Source organism: Erinaceus europaeus, chromosome X (assembly GCF_950295315.1).
Source record: "Erinaceus europaeus chromosome X, mEriEur2.1, whole genome shotgun sequence".
Classification (NCBI taxonomy): domain Eukaryota; kingdom Metazoa; phylum Chordata; class Mammalia; order Eulipotyphla; family Erinaceidae; genus Erinaceus; species Erinaceus europaeus.
Window position 1 is genome coordinate 6,336,929 of NC_080185.1, and position 14,420 is coordinate 6,351,348.

A 14,420-nucleotide genomic window follows, 5' to 3' on the forward strand; every position below is an offset into this window, starting at 1 on the left:
TCCTCTGCTCCATGCTCCATTGCTGACATATGGCCTATTTACGTAATCATTATTTTGCCTGAAAGATTCCCCACCCATTCCTTTGATCTATCTTCTTTCTACCTTGGCACCCGTTCTGCCTGCAGGGTATTAATTAATCCCACTGGTTAAAAACCTTTGCAGCAGCTGCTAAGAGAGTTTCTACCTTAGCCCACTCTTTTCTTTTCTTCATCCCCTTTCCTAGCCATTTCTTCTTCCGACTTGCTGCTTCTGGTTCTAATAGATAAAAGCGTTGTCTTTGATCAATAAAGACACATTGTGTTCCTGCTCCCCCACGAGTTCCTGGTCTCTCTCCCGCGTCGCTGAGTAAGCAGCAGCCCAGACTGGCTCTGGTTGAGTTCTCTCCAACCCAGAAGGCACGTGCCCAGGAAGAAACACCCTCTAGCCTGGCAAGAATAGTCATTAGTGTCCAGTTAAATAGTTGCGGCTATGTGGTGTGCACCTGGGTGAGTGCATGTTAAAATACACAAAGACCTTGGTTCAAGCTGGTCCCCACTTGCAGGGGGAAAGCTTCATGAGTGCTGAAGCAGTGCTACAGGTGTCTCTCTTTTCTCCCCCTCTCTAGCTTGCCCTTCCTGTTGATTTCTGGCTGCCTCTATCTAATAAATAAATATAATAAAAATTATTAAAAGGTAGTGCCCAATGAAATAGTTTCTTTCTTCTTTTTGTTTTTAAAGAAAAGATAACAAACACAAAGTTAATCACAGGTGTCAGGTCTATCACCAAAGAAGAGATCAGTACTGATGGAGCCATGCCGAGCCTTTCAAACACTGATGACATCTTCACATACTAATGAAATAGTTTCTACTTAGACTTACATACCCTCCTCACCTACTTCATATTACACTTCCCTCAGTCACTCCAAAGCTAACCTTATCAAAGTAAGGACTGCAAAATCTGAATAAGGGCAAGAGACTGGCATACTTTAATGATGACTCTTTAGTCACTATCAGGCCACCCCATCAGCTGGGGGCACTAATGGGGAAGTCCTGAGATTCCCAAGTAGACATGACAGGCCTAGACCTCAAATAGATCCCTCTCTCCATTGTCACTGGTCATATCCATCAGGAACAACACAATAGACCCCTTTGCAGGCCCCACAAAGATCCCTCAATGTGGATCAACAACAGTAGAGTATGTTGTCCATCCTCCGAAGGGAGGATGGACAACATACTCTTATCTACCACCTGAGGAAGATGGGTCCTAAAATTGGGGCAACTTAGAATGTTCCTACTCATGACCATAGAATGCAAGCTCAGATATACAGGGGTGCAGAGGTTACATAGGCTTCTAAGCTGAATATGGGCCCCAGATCAAATCAATGGGGTTTACACTCAACAATATTTATATACCTTTCCCATATTTGGGAGCTACTTTCTTCCCTGATACAGCTTCCTAGCCCTTTTTCCAGCCATGACATCATCTCCCCAGACAATAACTTGGGTTCACTTGCATGTCAGATGTCAGGCTCAGAAAAAAAAAACAAAAAACTAATATAGTCATGGACCATTTGGAATATACCTAAAATAGGCCTACTAGCTATCTACAAAACAAAGACCCCCAAATCTTTATCTGCAACATTCCAGCCTTTAGGTTCATGATTAGTCAACAATTTGTTTGGCTTTATGTTAACTCTTTTCTCAGCCACCAGATTCCAGATGCTACAATGATGCCAACCGGACTTCTCTGGGCAGAAAACCCCACCAGTGTGTCCTGGAGCCCTACTTCCACAGAGCTCCACCTTACTAGGGAAAGAGAGAAACATGCTGGGAGTATGGATTGACCTGCCGATGCCCATTTTTAGTGGGGAAACAATTACAGAAGCTAGACCTTCCACTTTCTGTACCCCATAATGATCCTGGGTCCTTACTCCCAGAGGGACAAAGAATAAGAAAGCTATCTTGGGAGGAGAGGGAATACAGAGTTCTGGTGGTGAGAATTGTGTGGAGTTGTATCCCTCTTATACATGTTTTTTTTTGTCAGTGTTTACTTTTTATAAATAAAAATAAAAAAAAAGAACCAGCATTTCCTTTTGGGAACCTAAAAGCTGAGTGTGAGGTCATTATACAGTGCATCTCTCACTCCATATCACCAATCTGCTTAGGTGCCATATTTTATCCCTTCATATTCCTTTCTCACAGACTATTTACTGTCTTATTTTTATAGTTTCCCCAGTGGTTATATATATATATATATATATATATATATATATATATATATATATATATTCCAAAAGTCAAATGTAGCCATATAATTTAAAAGTGTTTTACACAAAAATATATGCAGCAGGGCATGCTATAGACAGATAATATTGTAAATATTAGCATCTGACAATTAGCTGAAAGCTGCTATATGGTACTATTTTTCCATTAATTGATCTATGTTCATAATTGGTTTGTGCATGCTAAATAAATATCACTCTTATTTTTACTTAATAAATTAGGCATACTTTTGTGATAACTTCAATAATGATTGAAATAATTAGCTCTCATTCTATTAAAGAGATGCTATTTTCACCATATGCCTATGTAAGTTGACCTCCACATTCAGTTCAGAGGGGTCTTTGGAACTTCAAGGAAAAGCTGAATTTCAATGGGCATATAAATCTTCTGTCTGACCTGGGGAATAACCTGAAGAAAGCCACGAAGATCAAAGAGAGGTTTTTGCATGCTCTGCCGAGACCTTCTGTGAGAGACATAGAATGGGAAGGCTAGTGAAGTCAGTGGGGTTGTTAGTAGACCAAGGGCAAGTTGGCACTTGGCAATTCTGTGAAGGACAGCAAGTCCCTGCCTTCTCTCTTAAGAGGTCATATAAGTTACCCCTATCTTTTCTGCTTTAGATGACCCATTTGGTAGCCTTGAACTCTAAACAAGAAAATGTGGGTGAGAAACCTATGACTACTACAGGCTCATCTAGCCAGGAGGAGTATGTAATCCAACCTCACTTTAGCCCTTCCAAAGAGAAGGTAATCAGGCAAGACAGAGAAATGGAGTCACATGCTCTCTTGTGGCAGTATCCTCACTTTTATTTTTAAATTGCCACCAAGTTTATTGTTGGAGGTCAGTGCCTCCATGATTAATCCACCTCTCCTGGGAGCCTTCCCCCCCCTCTCCTATTTGCTAAGACAAAGCAATTGAGCAGGGAGGGGGAAGATAGAGAAGGAGAGAAACAGACACCTATAGTACTTGTTTCACTGCTCGTGAAGTGAAGTCCCCCCTATGGGTGAGGAGTGGGGGCTTGAACCATGGTAACATGTGTGTTTAACCATGTGAGCCATTGCCTGCCCCCCCGCTCCATTTTTTAAAATAAGCAACCAGTAAATACTCAACTTGTGTCTGATAATTTCCTCTCTGCATTGCCTAGCACAAAGCTAAGACCATTGTACTAACTGGCCACCGTCTTTGTAACCATTGTACCATGTACTGGTTGATTACCTGAGGTACTTCATTTAATCCTCATAACAGAACCAGCTGACACCAACTGCATGGCCTGCTATGATGACTAAGCAACGAAATCTATGCAAATCAGGTATTATAGTGAGTAGTTACTGCAAGACTGATTTTACTGATGGAAAAAGGAAGTCCAGAAAGATTAACAATTACCCCAGCAGCTGGGAAGTGATTGAGTTGTGGTTCTAGCCTGCCATTATCAGACACCAAGCCCATGTTCTCTCCAGTATCCTATTCTAGAGGTAGTGGGTTAACCAGTACAGACTAGAGAGTCTGTAAAGTCTCTCTTCCCCAAGAAGCACATTTAGCTGGTTATTTGGCTGCACTATTTTGCTAAATAATTTGATATTTGCTTAGAACAAATAAAACAGTTAAGGTAATGCTTTAAAGTGTCCTCAGAAAGGATTGCTTAAATAGGGCATACTGGAATAAATGAGGGAGAGACAAAGACATGAAGAAAGGAGGTAGTATCCTTCATGGTATCGCCATCTGCCTGTTTTTCACATTAGACATTCCAGTCTCTTCCATCAGGGTGGTTGGGTGTGTCAGTCTAGGCAGTTTGCTGCTTCTTGGAAATGGCACAAAAGCTTTAGTTCATCATGAAATTGCTTACAGTTACTGCCAAGAGTGAGATCTGTTATAGTCATTTGATTTTTCTTCTTCTTTATTTTATTTTATTTTGTTTTATTTTATTTGCCACCAGGGTTATCGCTTGGGCTCGGTGATGGCACTACAAATCCGCTACTTGTAGAGGCCATTTTTACTCTCTCTCTCTCTCTTTTACTTCTACTGTATTAGATAGGGCAGAGAGAAACTGAGAGGAGAGGGTGAGATAGGGAGAGAGAAAGAGAAACAACTGCAGACCTGCTTTACTGTTTCTGAAGCATTCTCCTTGCAGGTGGGGAGCTGGAGCTCGAACTCAGGTTCTTGAGCATGGGAATGTGTGAGTTCAACCAGGTACACCACTACCCAGCCCTCTGTTCCAGTCATTTCAAAGAATATTATTTCCTTTTTCTGCCTAATGCTGCTTAGGAGAACTCAGGGTCCACTTGAGATGGGGGTCAGCAGTAGTTTATGGGGCAAGTATGATGCGAAGTGAGATTCTCTATCCCTGGGGATGGCCCATGGAGTTGCAGTCACCAAAACAAGTTTGTATTTTCGGACAGAGACCTCTCTTTTTTGAACAGAGCCACTCTCTATGTTTTTCAAATGCAAACTCTAAAACCCATATAGAAGGAGGAATTTGTTCCTATCACACACATTGGCAGCAGAATCAGGAGTTGATCCCAGATCTTTTGAATTCAGTGAATCAGTGAAGAAACTGACTTAACCCAACTTCGCCAAGTGATGTTGATAAATACAGGTGATTAGAAGCACTAGATAAACTGCAGGGGGGGGGGCACGGGCAGGCTACAGGACAAAGGTCAAAGGGAAAACTGATAGGCCAGATTAATTCAAGTACTGACAAAAGGAAAAGAAACAGTGTTGGTATAGTGGTCAGCATAGCTGTCTTCTAGAAAAGAAAAGGAAAAGTCTGCTGCTTACCCAAAATGGGACAGTATATAGTACTGTTCGACTTAGTCCCATACAAACAGAGCTGAAATTCCAGTGCTGCTATGGAGCTGCTTGTGTGGTCCCAAAAGGTAGAGCCTTTGCTCTGCTCAGTGGTATAGTCAGTTCATTCCATACTTCGAAACGCTCCAGCAAGGCCAGGTCTGCTCATGCATGCTCTGCTAGGAAATGATGACAGAGCAGTTTGCAGCAGTCTTCCGGCATACTTTGCACTCATCAAAACCAAAAGTTCAGGGCCAGTTGGTGGTACATCTGGTTGAGCACACATATTACAGTGACCAAGGACCCAGGTTCAAGCCTCTGGTCCTCACCTCAGGGCGAAAACTTCATAAGTGGTGAAGCAGGGTTGCAGGTGTCTCTCTGTCTCTTTACCTCTCTCTTTTAAAAAATGTTTTAATATTTATTTATTTTCCCTTTTTGTTGCCCTTGTTTTTCATTGTTGTTGTAGTTATTGTTGTTGATGATGTTATTGTTGTTAGATAGGACAGAGAGAAATGGAGAGAGGAGGGGAAGACAGAGGGGGAAGAGAAAGATAGACACCTGCAGACCCACTTCACCGCCTGTGAAGCGACTCCCCTGAGCAGGTGGGGAGCCACAGTCTCGAACTGGGATCCTTATGCCCATACTTGCACTTTGCGCCACATGTGCTTAACCCACTGTGCTACCGCCTGACTCCCCTCTTAACCTCTCTATCTCCCCCATCCTATCAATTTCTTTGTCTCTATCCAATAATAAATAAATAAATAAAAATATTTTTAAAACTGAAATTTCAACAAATCTTGGCAAATATAAGATAAATGGTTAGGAATTCACAGTGGCTTTCAAGAGTGTTCACCATCAAATCTTCAGCTGACTTAGTTACAGTAAAGTGGAGGCACAATTAGAATCAAGATCTTCCTCTCCCTCAACCAAAAAGAAATGTTTGAGGGTGAGATTTTTGAAAATGAAAACTTATTTTCTTTCTTTTAAAATAATATTTGGTGTATTTATGAAATAGAGGCAGTGAGAAACTGAGAGGGAAGGAGGAAATAAAGTGGGAGAGGGAAAGAGAGACACCTGTAGCACTACTTCAACACTCACGAAGCTTCCTCACTACAGGTGGGGACTTGGGTCTTAAACCTAGGTCATAGCTCATGCTAATATGTATGCACTTCTGGATGTGCTACTACTTGATCCCTTTCTCTTTTCTCTTCTCTCCCCATTCCCCTGCCTTTCCCTCATCTTGACTTGCCTTGCCTCACCTCTCCTTTCCTCTCTCTTTCCTTTTTCTATTTGTTGTTCTGTGGAGAAACTGATGCAGACAAATCTGGCATTTGGCACACAGTCCAAAATCCTGATTTGATGAAATGTAAGGACTGGGCAATTGATAGAAGATTTAAAGATAGTTCAGATATGTATGACCAATTATGTGTGTTACCTGGAATTAAAAGAAATAGCAACCTCCATCTGTTCAATTCATTGAATGCATGGCAGGACCTCAGGAAGCATTTGTTAAGTGAAGCAGCAATTTAAAAACCAAAAACTTCACTATGACAAATTGCTGTGTACCATACGCTATTACATATTTGGGCACAGCAATGGAAATGAAGGAGGGAAAAAAACAGGAAGTTCAGAGCTGATCATAATTCTTCTCTGGAGTAAAAATACTAGAACTAGCATGACTCCACAGGACAAATAATCTGTAAATGGAACCTAGGCAATATTTCTGTCAGGAAGACTGTCATCCAAGACAGTACCTCCCTCTTCATTTTCACACTCTCAAGTTTAATCCTCTCTCTGCCACTGTTTCTCTAATAAATCTGGATCTAATAGGGAGCTGGGTTGGTTCTAGAAGCTGTATATTTCTTTGTTCTGAAAACACCTGTTTGTATCACTGTGTGTGGTTCAATTCCAATTCTACCTCCTCTTCAGTATCTTCCTAGTTTATGCTAGTCTATACTGTGCTGCTATCTGCCTAGCCCCTCTAAACATGGTTGTCATTTCTTTCATGGAGGCATCTGTAACCTTTAACCATGACAGAGTTATAGTGTCTATTCGCACACTGAAATTGTTACCTGTATGTGACTCAGAGGTTCCAGCCAAGTGTAAAAAGGCAACATAAGAAGGCATGTGACAGATGATAGATTGCTGCTGTTGAATTGGCCCTATGTCATGGGCCAGCTCTTGGTGCAGAATGAATGAGTATCATATGTCCTACCTGCATCCAGGGAATTGAAACATACAGTGCAGTCATTCATAGGCAGTCCAGAATGGACCTTCTGCTTGTGTTGTGTTACCTCCCAATCAGCAGCTTGCCTGAGCATGAATAAACACAGTTACTGACTTCTTCCAAACCAGGCAGCTCAGTGTGATGGTGGGAAAGTGCTGGAGCTCTCTGTTTCCAGGAGGGACTTCAGGCCAGCCACTAATAGAGTAGTGGTCTTGATATTCACTCACTATTTAGATGGACATTGTCTTTGGATTCAATCAGTGAGGAGATCATGGAGCCAGACTAGGTTTTCCACTGCCTCTGCCACTGGTCCTTGGAGATACTGGTGAAGTAATCAGAATGCAAATTGAAATCCATTGGGAAAGAGTAACTAGGAACGTTAAAGTGACAGTAGTCCAGGTTTACCAGGCCCAGGACTGAGTTAGTGTCTCTGAAATCATTTGCACCCTTTCCCCCAATGGAACTGGATTTATTAGATTGGTAATTCTGTTGTCACAAGCTGCCCAGGCTGCCCAGTTCTGCTTGTGGGGCTAGACAGGGGTCCATGGAAGGACAAGACCTGCCATGGGCATGTGCCTAGCACTAGTGACTGTGAACTCTTCCCCATCTGCCACTTCTTTCATCCTGAGGATATGGAAGACTTTGTACCACACTTAGCCTCATACAAAAGGGTTCCCTGCTCTGGCCATTGTTTATTTAGACTAGCTTTCATTAAGGGTAAGGCAAGTACCAAACATATGTGCCCACACAGGTCCCCTGTCCTTATTAGACCACAAAATATAAACCTGGGAAGCTGAAATTCCATGATTAGTGGCTACAAATTCATTTTCAGAGACATCAAAAGCTCCTTTCCTGGGTATATCTTCCCGGAGATGCACAGCTGGTATGCATAGGGCCTAGACTTCTCCATATCATTAAATTTAGGCATAGACATTTTGAGTGGGAGGATTTCCCACTTGAACTTGATTGTCCAGGTTCTTATGAAGGTCTATTTGTTCAGACAGAAGGATAGGGGAGTTTGTTACCTTGCTTAAAAAATTAAAGATATTTGCACATGTTGCATAGAACCAATAGGCTGTGTGGGTGGATGGCTAGACAGACATACAGATAGATAGATATGGATTTAGTTTGTGGAACTGGGTCATGATTGAAACAATGACAAGGTTGAAATCTGAAGGGAATCCTGCTAGATTGGTGGTTGAGGAGAGAATTGATGTTGTAGTTCAAGTTCAAAGGCAGTATGGGGAATGGGAAATGACTCATCTGGTAAAGTGCACACTTTTTCATGTGTGAAGACCTGGGTTTAAGCACTTGACAGCACACGAGAGCAGCATGAATGACAGCAGGGTAAATTTCATGAAGCAGTGTGGTGCTGTGGTATTTCACCTTCTCTCTCTCCTCTCTCCTCTCTCTCTCTCTCTCTCTCTCTCTCTCTCTCTCTCTCTCTCTCTCTCTCTCTCTCTTCTGTAAATTATAAAGGAAAAACTTTAGCTAGGAGTTATGGGCAGGTGTGAGGTCCCATGGGCAAAAGACACAAACAAAACAAAATAAGCTTGCCCATAGGATGAGGTTAGTCTGCTTTATTCAAAGTCTATTAATTTATATCTTAATCACATAGAAAAAATACTTTCATAGTAGCATGTGGACTGATGCTTATTTAGATATTTGGACACTGCCATAAAATCAGCCATCACACAGTGCAGATGTTAGGAACCCAGCTAGGCAGGTTCACCTCTCATTGGCACTTTGTGCTCCTGTGTTTTAAGGACACTCTAGACTCAGGTTGGCTTGCTAAATTCTTCCCCAATCTCCTATCTAAAAAAAAAATGTAAATGGGCTTCTTAGTTTTCTTTTAGAATAGCAACTATTGGCCCTTTGGGATTGGGTGGTGTTCTCAGTAGAGTATATATGTTACAATGCAACATCCTGGGTTCAAACCCCCAATTCCGGGCTGCAGGAGGTCAGCTTCATGAGTGGAGAAGAAGCAGTGCTGTGGGTATCTCTCCTTCTCTCTCCTTTCTATCTCTAGCAAATGAATAATAAGTAAATAAATACATATTATTGAAAAGAAAAAAAATTGTTTTTATAGGAAGGTTGTTGAGAGCTGGAGGAGGTTCAGAGATGGGTAAGGATATAAGAATGGAAAGGGGGGTCGGGTGGTGGCACAGTGGATTAAGCGCATGTGGTGCAAAGCGCTGGGACCTGCGTAAGGATCCCGGTTCGAGCCCCTGGCTCCCCACCTGCAGGGGAGTCGCTTCATAGGCGGTGGAGCAGGTCTGCAGGTGTCTATCTTTCTCTCCCTCTCTCTGTCTTCCCCTCCTCTCTCCACTTCTCTCTGTCCTATCCAAAAACAAACTACATCAACAATGGCAATACTAATAACCACAACGAGGCTACAACAACAAGGGCAACAAAAGGGGGGAAAAATGGCCTCCAGGAGCGGTGGATTCATGGCGCAGGCACTGAGCCCAGCAATAACCCTGCAGGAAAAAAAAAAAGAATGGAAAGGAACACTCTTTAAAGGAGATTAAGGCTCTTTTAACTTTTAAATTTTATTTATTTATGTATGTATGTATGTGTGTGTATGTATGTATGTATGTATTTTGCCTCCAGGGTTATTGCTGGGTCTCGGTGCTTGCACTACGAATCCACTGCTCCTGTGGCCACTTTCTTTTACGATTTTTTTGGATAGGACAGAGAAAATTGAGAGGCAGGGGAAGTTAGAGAGAAAGACAGACACCTGCAGACCTGCTTCACTGCTTGTGAAGCAACCCTTTTGCAGGTGGGGAGCCAGGGGCTTTAACTGGAATCCTTGTGTGGGTCTTTGCTCTTAGTACTATTTTCGTTTAACTCAGTGTGCCAGTGCCTGGCCCCCTACTTTAATTTTTTTAATTAAGCTTTATTATTTTTTTATTAACATGAAGCCTTAAAATCAATTAGACAGAAAATCAGCAAGGTTATCTAAAACTTTAACACTATAACTAGACCTAACAAAAATTTTTTATTGATTGATTTAATAATGATTGACAAGACCATAGGATAAGAGGAGTACAATTACACACAACTCCCACTACCAGAGTTCTGTATCCTATTACCTCTGTTGGAAGATTTCCTATTTTTTATCCCTCTGGGAGCTTGGGTCCAGGATCATTGTGGGGCGCAGAAGGTGGGAGGTCTGGCTTCTGTATTTGCTTCTCCACTGGACAGGGCATTGGCAGGTCAATGCATAGTACCAGCTTGTCCCTATCATTCCCTAGTGGGGCAGGACTCTGGAGAGGTGGGATTCTAGGACACATTGGTGAGGTCATCTGCCCAGGAAAGTCAGGTTGGTGTCATGGTTGCATCTGCAACTTGGTGGTTGTAAAGCATTAAGATATAAAGCAGAACAAATTATTTAATAATCAGGAACCTAAAGGTAAGAATATAGCAGATGATATTTGGGGGGTCTCCATTTTGTAAAAAGCTAGTAGGTCTATTTTAGGTATATTCCAAGGAGCCCATCACTTTACTAATTTTGCCTGAGCCTGACAGCTAACATGCAGGTGGGCTAAAGGTATTGTTTGGGGAGATGGTGTCAGAGTTGGAAATAGGACTAGAAAACTGGATCAAGGCAGAGGGTAGCTTCCAAATATGGGAAGAGTATATTAATACCATTAACTGTAAACCCCATTGATTTGATCTGGGGTCCATATTCAGCACAGGAGCCTGTGTAACCTCTGCATCCCTGTAGGTCTAAGCTCCTATTCCGTGGTCATAGCTAGGAACATTCTAGGCTTACCTAACAGACTTTTACCCAACATAATCCACTAAAGCACAGCATGATTTAGGCTTCTCAAGCATGCATAGAATGCTCTTCAGGACGGAGCATATGCTAATATATAGAATAAACCACAATAAGATTGCAAGAATGGACAGGCTAAGTATATTATATAACAACAGTAGAATGAAATTATAAATATTAGAAGAGGGCTGGGGAGACAGTATAATGATACTGCAAAAGCCTTTCCTGCCTGAGGCTCTGAGGTACCAGGTACAATCCCCAGCACCACCATCAGCCAGCACCACCATTGCTCTCTGTGTGTATTGTTTTATGTCCCACTGTCATTAAAAGTGAATGAAATTTTTTAAAGATTTATTTTAAAAAGAAATATTAGTAGAAGAAATTTTTGGAAAATCCCCAAATATATGGAAAATTAGAAACACACTTCTAAACAACTCAGGGTTCAAAGATCAGTGTCATTTGGGGGGGGCAGTGATTGGCGGATTAAAAAGATAAAAATAAGCTATGGAAACTAATTAAAGAGGAAGTAAAAATGCTAACAGGCCTGTAATAAAGAAATCATGGGTGGGGGTGGAGCCAAGATGGAGACTTGGGAGCAGCAGCTGCTGTGAGCTCCAAAAAGCAGCAGCTTGTGACCTGGGATTCTCTGGATAAGGTAGGATACTGGATTGTCTGTAGGAGGGTGAACATGAGCTGGTCAGAGTGACACCAAAATAGAGTTCCATAACTCACTCCTGGGCTGACAAACGGAGGCCAGGGGGACAAAGAAAGGAAAATACTTTAATTATTTCTGAGCATATCCCTCCCCCCCACCCCAGAACTAGCCCACAGGGGCTGGACAGCCCCTACTAGCAGGTTTCCCCGCTGAGCTATTTTTTTTACCAAGATACCTGGCTCACCAGTGGTGTCATTTCAAGCCTTTTCCTTTTTGGTTAACTTCTCTCTTTTTTTTAAGTGGCTGGAGCTCTCTTTGAGTGACAAAATACTTGACTAATCAGAGCCTCATCCCTGCCTGGGAAACACTACCTGGAAGTTTTTCTTTTTTCTTTTCTTTTCTTTTTTTTTTGGATACTTCTTACAGTTGACTGTCTTTGCTCAGACTGCCTGCAGTGACTGTTAGGGTTTTTTGCTCTATTTTATTTTATTATTACTATTATTATATACGCATGTCTCTTTTCCCTCCTCCTTCTTCAGGTTGGCCAAAATTAACTGTTGTTGTTTTCCATTGCTAGGTGACTGGGTGTGCTATCTATTGTAAGAGGAACTTGTTTCTCTCTACCTTTTCTCTCCACTCTCTTTTTTCCCTCCTCCTAGCTAATTAAAAAAAAAAATACTTTCCTTCCACTGCTCTTCCTTTTTTTTTATTATTTTCTTCCTCCTTCCTCCTTCTTTTGCTTTCTGAATTCATTGATACTCACTTGTGAATTATTGTGGGGAAGAAATCTGACTCAGAGTGGACTCTGTATGTGTGTGTGTGTGTCTCTTCTCTAATTCCCTTTCTCCTCTTTTTATCCCTAGAATTTATAGTGGACAGTAGATTTGCATAATTGTCTATTCTGGCTTTCCCTTTTTTCCTTTTTCTTTCATTTTCTTTTGGATTTCTTGTTATTTTTCTTGGACTGGAGGTGTTGTTTGGCTAACTGGTATTGGTTGAACTGCATCAATCCTTTCTTCAGTTACTATTGTAATTTCTGAGGTTTGTGACTGCATTTGTCAAAAAAATCTTTAGTATAGCATGGCTTGTACTCAAAACAAAACAACTGAAGAATGATAGAACAGAAAAATAAAAACCACAACAATAAAAAATGGTTAAATCAAGAGAAAATGAAACTGCTACCACAATGAACCAGGACAGGAGCCCAGAAGAAACTCTAGATCAGTCAGAAGTAACCATAGATAAGAAAAGTATGTAAGCAATAATAAAAGTAATCACATAAATGAAGACAACTATGGAGGAATAGGCTATCAGAATTATCAAGAAGCTTTTGGAAATCACCAGGCAATAGAGTAAGGCATCAGGCTACAAAACTAACATTCAAAAGTCAGTGACATTCCTCTATGCAAACACTAATGTAGAAGAAGTTGAAATCCAGAAATCAATTCCTTTTACTATAGCAACAAAAACAATAAAATATCTAGGAATAAACCTAACCAAAGAAGTGAAAGACTTTTATACTGAAAATTATGAGTCACTATTCCAGGAAATTGAAAAAGACACAAAGAAGTGTAAAGATAGTCCATGTTCATGGGTTGGAAGAATTAGCATCATCAAAATGTGTATACTACCCAGAGCCATCTACAAATTTAATGCTATCCTGATCAAGATCCCGACCACATGTTTAGGAGAATAGGACAAATGCTACAAATGTTTGTCTGGAACCAGAAAAGACCTAGAATTGCCAAAACAATCTTGAGAAGAAAGAACAGAACTGGAGGCATCACACTCCCATATCTAAAATCTTATTATAGGGCCATTGTACTCAAAACTGCTTGGTACTGGAACATGAATAGACACTCTGACCAGAGGAATATAATTGAGAGCCTAGAAGTAAAAAAGTAAGGGAACACTTCTACACAATTCCCACCACCAAAACTCCATATCCCATTCCCTCCACTGATAGCTTTCCTATTCTTTAACCCTCTGGGAACATGGACCCAGGGTTGTTATGGGGTGTAGAAAGTGGAAAGTCTGGCTTCTGTAATTGCTTCCCCACTGAACATGGGTGTTGACAGCTCGATCGATACTCCCAGCCTTTCTCTCTCTTTCCCTAGTGGGGCAGAGTTCTGGGGAAGCATGGCTCCGGGACATATTGGTGGGGTCATCTGCCCTGGGAATACTGGTTGGCATCATGGTAGCATCTGGAACCTGGTGGCTGAAAAAGAGTTAAGATATAAGGCAGAACAAATTGTTGACTACTCATAATCTGAACTGGAATTGGTGTATTGTACCAAAGTAAAAGACTCTGGGGTGGGTAGGGGTGGGGGAGAATACAGGTCCAAGAAGGATGACAGATGACCTAGTGAGGGTTGTATTGTTATATGGAAAACTGAGAAATGTTATGCATGTATAAACTATTGTGTTTACTGTTGAATGTAAAATATTAATTCTCCAATAAAGAAATTAAAAAAAAAAACTTGTTGACTACCCATGAACCTAAAGGCTGGAATACTGCAGATGAAGATTTGGGGTCTCCATTTTGGAAAAAGCTAGTAGGTCTATTTTAGGTATATTCCAAGTAGCTCCTGACCCTACTAGTTTTTGCCTGTGTCTGACATCTAATATTTAGGTGACCTAAGTTATTGTCTGGGGGGGGGGGATGGTATCATAGTTGGAAAAAGTACCAGAAAGCTGGATCAGGGAAGAGAGTAG